Source organism: Tupaia chinensis, unplaced genomic scaffold, assembly GCF_000334495.1.
Source record: "Tupaia chinensis unplaced genomic scaffold, TupChi_1.0 Scaffold145741_1, whole genome shotgun sequence".
NCBI lineage: Eukaryota > Metazoa > Chordata > Mammalia > Scandentia > Tupaiidae > Tupaia > Tupaia belangeri.
Window position 1 is genome coordinate 1019078 of NW_006205599.1, and position 5862 is coordinate 1024939.

General features: G+C 39.3%; 1 long non-coding RNA gene across 2 annotated transcripts; it reads right to left on the bottom strand.

The window, feature by feature from the left end:
* Window positions 1–14: 14 nt before the first annotated feature.
* On the bottom strand, window positions 15–4387 carry LOC102495308 (uncharacterized). Of its 2 annotated transcripts, none has more exons than XR_337391.3 (3): window positions 4253–4387; window positions 480–534; window positions 15–136 (listed from the first exon to the last, which is right to left on the bottom strand). It is a non-coding gene; the product is annotated as an uncharacterized LOC102495308 (long non-coding RNA). The 2 variants fall into 2 exon arrangements; XR_003547898.1 differs by having other exon boundaries at window positions 3883–4387.
* Window positions 4388–5862: the final 1475 nt, after the last annotated feature.

The window sequence follows — 5862 nt, forward strand, 5'->3', positions numbered from 1 at the left end:
GAGCAAGCCACCAGGTTTGGAATTCAAACTGCAGTCAGTCATGTGGGAGTCCAGCATGTTAAGCACCACCCCACCTGTCAGTCCTAGTCATTCTGGACTTTGCTCTGGTATTCCTTTCCACTTCAAATTTGATTCTCTGGAACATTTAAGGAAACAATCAAAAGAAAAAGACCAGATATGACTAATGTATTTTAGAAGAAAATTAGGAAAAACAAATAAGTATATAGAAATTAAAATCTGAAATTCCAAGACTCAGGAAAAAATCAATTTTAACAATTGGGTGAATTCAGAGTTATTTTGGTACATACACAAATATCCAAATGTGCAATTTTACAAGAGATAGCTCTGGTTATCTATTTATTATTTTGTGAAAATTTTTTTTGTTGTTCACTTAAGATTTCTCTAACCAAAAAAAAAAGTTTTTAAAACTGCTTTTTACATCTTTTTAAAATACTTAATAGATATAGCCTAGTACTTACCCTTATTCAACATCTCTCATAAATTTTCTTTTCGCCTTAATTTATTCTTTGAAGCCTGAAACCAGAGGCAAGATAGAAATAGTCAAAATTTTATTCCTGAACCTATTTTTTTAAATATGCTTTACAAGTCTTCTTTTATACAAAATACACTTGCATACAAAAGCAACAGAGACCACATTTATGATAAGGATATCATTTAAAATGAATCAGTGAGGGGTCCATACAGGCAATGGCATGGCAGTAACACAACTGTACTGCATGGAAAAAGCTCTGAGTTTATATCCCAGAAAATGAATCAATGAGGTTTGCAAAGACCTTGCAGAAAAAACACTTTACTAGTTTCCTGACTTTATTTTAGCTTATAACCAATATAAAAGTAAAGGTATTCAGGCCAACTCTGTAATGTAGTAGTTAAGCCCTAGGGAGTCATAGACCATGTGGCTGACCATGATTCAAGTCCCAACCTCAGTGGCTTGAAAAATATGCTGGGCGCATGTGCATGTTTGCCCAAGATCCTGAAGGGATGGAGAAATGGAGGGAAAGGGATTCCAGCCTGACTACACCCCTCTGAGGGAATGCTTTCTCTCTCTCCTCTGTCTGTCTCTGGTGACCACAAGTACCCTCTGGCAATTAAACACATATATAAAATTATGAGTAACTAGCAGAATAACTTATTAAGAAATGTGGGGGCCAGACACACTCTGGGAGGCTGACCTACATGGGAAGATTTCAAGTTTGCATCTGGAGGCCTCTGAACACACTGGGCACTCATGTGTCTGTGATCTGGATCTTGCTGAGTATGGGGATGAAATGCTGCACAAAGACTCTTGGGGGTGTCTGTCTCTATCTCATGAAATAAAGAAATAGACTTTGGAAAAAATACTGACATGAAAAATACTCATTTTAAAAATCAATTTTCATCATTTTCAAGTAAAAGAAATCTAGAAATTGCTTCTAAGATTAGTTTAAGAAATGGATAAAAGCACAATAACTAACATAAAATATTGGTCTGTGTATTTTTTACTTCTTTTGCATCTCTTGTGTGTTCTGGGGCACCTTGCTATTTAAACGACTGTTTGCTGATTGGATGAGTGATATTTGCCATTACGACCTCATCTCAGGAATCAGATAATGTGGAAATACACCTTCTGTATCCACCATCACCACCTTTTAACTCCACTATTATTTGTAGAAGATGGCCTCTTCTCAATAGTGAGAAGGCACTCCCCAAAGTAGCCTTCACCACCTCTGGAAGCCAGGGAAGTTTTAATCTGGTGGCCTACCAGTTATTACCCCTTTAGAGGCTTCCATGAAGATGTATGCAGGCATTTCTCTGATTCCTTGTATCTAGAACATAGGGGGATGTTTATGTCTTTCAGACCTACTCTTTAAGATGTTACAGCACTGAATCTTTTCCCTTCTGGAGTCTGGATGTCTTTTGTTCCCTGTTCACTCTTCTGTATGTTTCTAGGTGCAACAGGAAGTAATTCAATTTTCCCAGCCTCTGTTGCCTTATCTTTAAAATGAGAAGCTTGAAATAGATAACTTTTAACTTTCTTTCATTTCTAAAATTACAGAGATGTCAATGCTTATAAAGAAATATGTGGGGACCAGCAGTTAGCATAATGACTATGTCATTGGACTCCCATGTGGTCGACAGCGTTTCGAGTCCGGGACCCAGTGGCTTAAACTCACACCGAGCGCGTGTGTGTGCATGCCCAAGATCCTGAGAGGAGAATGGAGGAGAAGGGATTGCGGCGTGGCCATCCCCCCTGGGGGGGGATTTCTCACTTTTTGTCTGTCTGTCTGGGGAGCGCATGTGCCCTATAGCAAAAACCTCTCCAAAAAAAAAGAAAAGAATGTGTGACGTGCTACACAACCAAGCAGGCATGGACAGGTGCATCCTCCCCATTTTTGAAAGCTTTGGTCTGAATCATTTCTTCCTCATTATGGAAATGCAGTAAGGTATTCTTTGTTTATTTGTATGTATTTTGTTTTGGCTTTATTTATTCCTGTAATAATACTTACCATTTATCCATTGCTTATAATACGCTAGGCACTCTACTTTAAATGTGTGATTAGCTTAATCCTCAAATAGTATTTTTTATTATCACCATTTTACAAATGAAACTGAGGGACAGAAGGAAACTGAGGGACAGAAGGGCTAAGTAATTTATCCAAGATTGCCCAGCTAATAAGTGGTAGAGCTGGAATTTGAATTCAGATCTCTCTGACATGTAAGTCATCATACCTCAAAAAAGGAAAATTACATTCCATGATTACTTGTTAGAAATGTGATTTCCGAAAGAATAAAGAATCATTTATCGTAGGTACTATAGTTTCACAATAGGAACACGGGGCTAAAGTTTCACAAAAAGTGTAACCCTTTCACTTACAAGGTTTTCGACCTTAGGCAAAACAATATCTACAGTACATACCTTATAACATTGCTGAGAGATAGAGAGTGTGTGTGTGTGTACATAATACATACATATGTGTCTTTATACACATCTGTATGTTTTTAATTTGCCAGAGGGTACATGCACTCACCTGATAAGGAACAGAGAGAGGCAGAGGGAGAAAGCACCCATGAGTGGGGGGGATTGAAAGGAGGCCATGCTGCAATCCTTTCTCCATTTTGCCATCCTTTTAGGATTTGGAGCACACACACACATGTGCTAAGCATGTTTTTCAAACCACCAAGTCTGGGATTCAAACTGTTCAGTTGGCCATATGGGATCCAGCTCCCTAAACCACCAGGCCCTGGGGGGCAACCCTATAATATAATTTTTGATGTTTTCATTTTGTCATTTTTTTCTTTTTTTTAGTTCTATGAGAGAGAGAGTGTGAGACAGAGATATACACTCACAGTGAGGCTGTGATTTGCACTGCAGTCTCAGCCAGCCCAAATCATGGGCATACGTGCACAGGGAGGTCTCTAGCCAACTGTCAGGAACCTCCCTGTGTGGATCTGTCTTGCAGAGTATCACGTTTCACCATTGCACCATTGTCCAGTCCTTTTTTATTTCTTTTAGTGTTCCGCAAACCATGAAATCCCATAGAAATGTAATGTACTGATACTTTTTCTTATCATTTCTACTTTCTCTCCTTTCTTAGCGTATCAATTATACTTCTTTTTAAAATTTTTTGTAGTAGTTGCCCTAAAGTTTGCAGTACACATTTACAACTAATTAAGTCTACTTTCAAACAGTGTTTTCAACTTTGCAAGGGCAAATACCTTATTATTACAAAATATTCTTAATCCCTTCTGGCCATCTCTTATACAATTACTGTTATTTATTTAATTTGTATTTGTAAACTATAATTATCAAATACATTGGTGCTATTATTATTTTGAACAAACTCTCTGTTAGGTCGATTAAGAAATAGAAGTTTCTTTTACCTTCACTTATTCTTTTTCTGTTGCTCCTTTTATGTAGATCCAGATTTTTGACCTATACCATTTTCCTTTTCTCTGAAGAACTTGTTTTAATATTTCTTACAAGGCAAATCTACTGGCAACAGATTCCCTCAATTTTGTTTGCAAACATCTTTATTTCTCCTCCACTTTTGAAGGATATTTCTCAGAAAACAGAATTCTAACTGGTGATGTTTTTTTTTCTCTCAACAGTTTAAATATTGTTCTCTGCTTTCTCCTTGCTTGAGAAGTTGGATTTAATCCTTATCTTTGCTCCTCTGGCTTTTTTTCAATAAATTTTTTTTCTTTATCTTTGAATGCTCTGGCATATTGCAAATGGTTACTCTTCCCTTACCACTTCCAGAAGCATGAAGATTTTTCTCTGATATTCACTGTGAGAACCTGGGTGAGAGTAGGCTCCAAACATTGAGCTTTCCTTCCCCATCCCTCTTCATTCTATCTTCCTCAGAGTCAGCTCCTGGTCTGCCTGGGTCTGGTGAACATCCTGTGACCATGCCACTCACCTCATGGTACTGGCCTACTGCCAGGGCCATTCCAAAGGTAGGCACACCCCCTCCCCCCATTAACATCACAAGATTAAGGTCACTGAACCCTAAATGTTCTCTGTTGATTCTGTCAATCGATAAGCTAACCTTTATGGTAACCTTCAAGCAAATACAAACCAAATTCTGTCTTAGTGACAGGGAGTCTGCATTGAACTTTAATTGATTGATGAGTGCTTGTTCTTAACTGTATAAAACTTGAGCCTGCACTCACGGAGGGTGGACCATTCTCCTCGCAGCTATCAGAGGAGCGTTATTTCTCCAACGTAAGTAAACTCATGTCTTCTCCAGCTGGACCTCAGGGTGTGTTCTTTAGAATCAGAAAACATTATGGGCAAGCCCTCTCAGGTTCGGGGTTCCCATAGAATACTGAGAAACCCCCTAGAGGTAAAACTTGCAAAAGTGCAGGGAACCTCTACACCTGACTTCTGCTAAAGTCTTTTTAACTTCCAGCTGAGTCTCACAATTCTTCTATTACAGTTCCCGTGGAGCACTGGTTCTCTCAGAGGTTTCACTTATGGGGTTCTGCTCTGGTATGTTATGATTCTCTCTCTGCCTGTCTCTGATTTTGAAGGCAGTGGTTTGCCCTGTAACCTCACTTCTATAACAAATCTAAGAAGTGTTGTTCATTTTCAGTTTGTTTAGTTTTCTACTTATGGTTAGGACGGAGTGATGGCTTCCAAGTGCCTCACATGATGGACCAGAAACCAGAAGTCTCTTTGTAACCTGCATGATTTAGATTTGGGCCATTTCTGTTACTTCCTATGCATCTGTACAGAGTAGGGTCTAGGCTATAAATTGCTTAAGTACAAAATTCATGACTTTTGACAACTTGGGGGAGACTACAGTAGTAAACCAAGCAATTGTTTTAAAATGGTTTTTCGGGGGCCGGCAAGTGGAGTGATGGTTAAGGTGCAGACTCCCACATGGCTGACTGCAGTTTGAGTCCCGGATTTGGTGGCTTGCTTTCTCACTTTCCCTCCCTCTTTTTCTCCCTCCCTCTGTCTCTCTCTGGTAAGCACGTGTGCCATATAGGAAATTTAATAATAATCAATAATTCTTTAATAATTCTTTAAAATAAAATAAAATGATCTTTTTGGCCAGCCCCATAGTGGTTGAGGGAGCTGGATCCCACATGGCCAACTACAGTCCTAATCCCAGCCTTGACAACTTGAAAAACACACTGGGAGTGGAGGGAAAGCAGCCAGTGGCATATGGTTAAGGTGACTGAATCCCACACAGCCAGCTGCATGGTTTGAGTCCCAGATGCAGCAGCTTTAAAACATAGTGAACACATGTGTATGCATGCCCAGAATCCCAAGAAGAGAAAGAAGGAGAAGGGATGCAGCATGGCCATTCCCCCTGAAGAGTGATTTCTCATGTTCCCTCTCTGGTATACCCT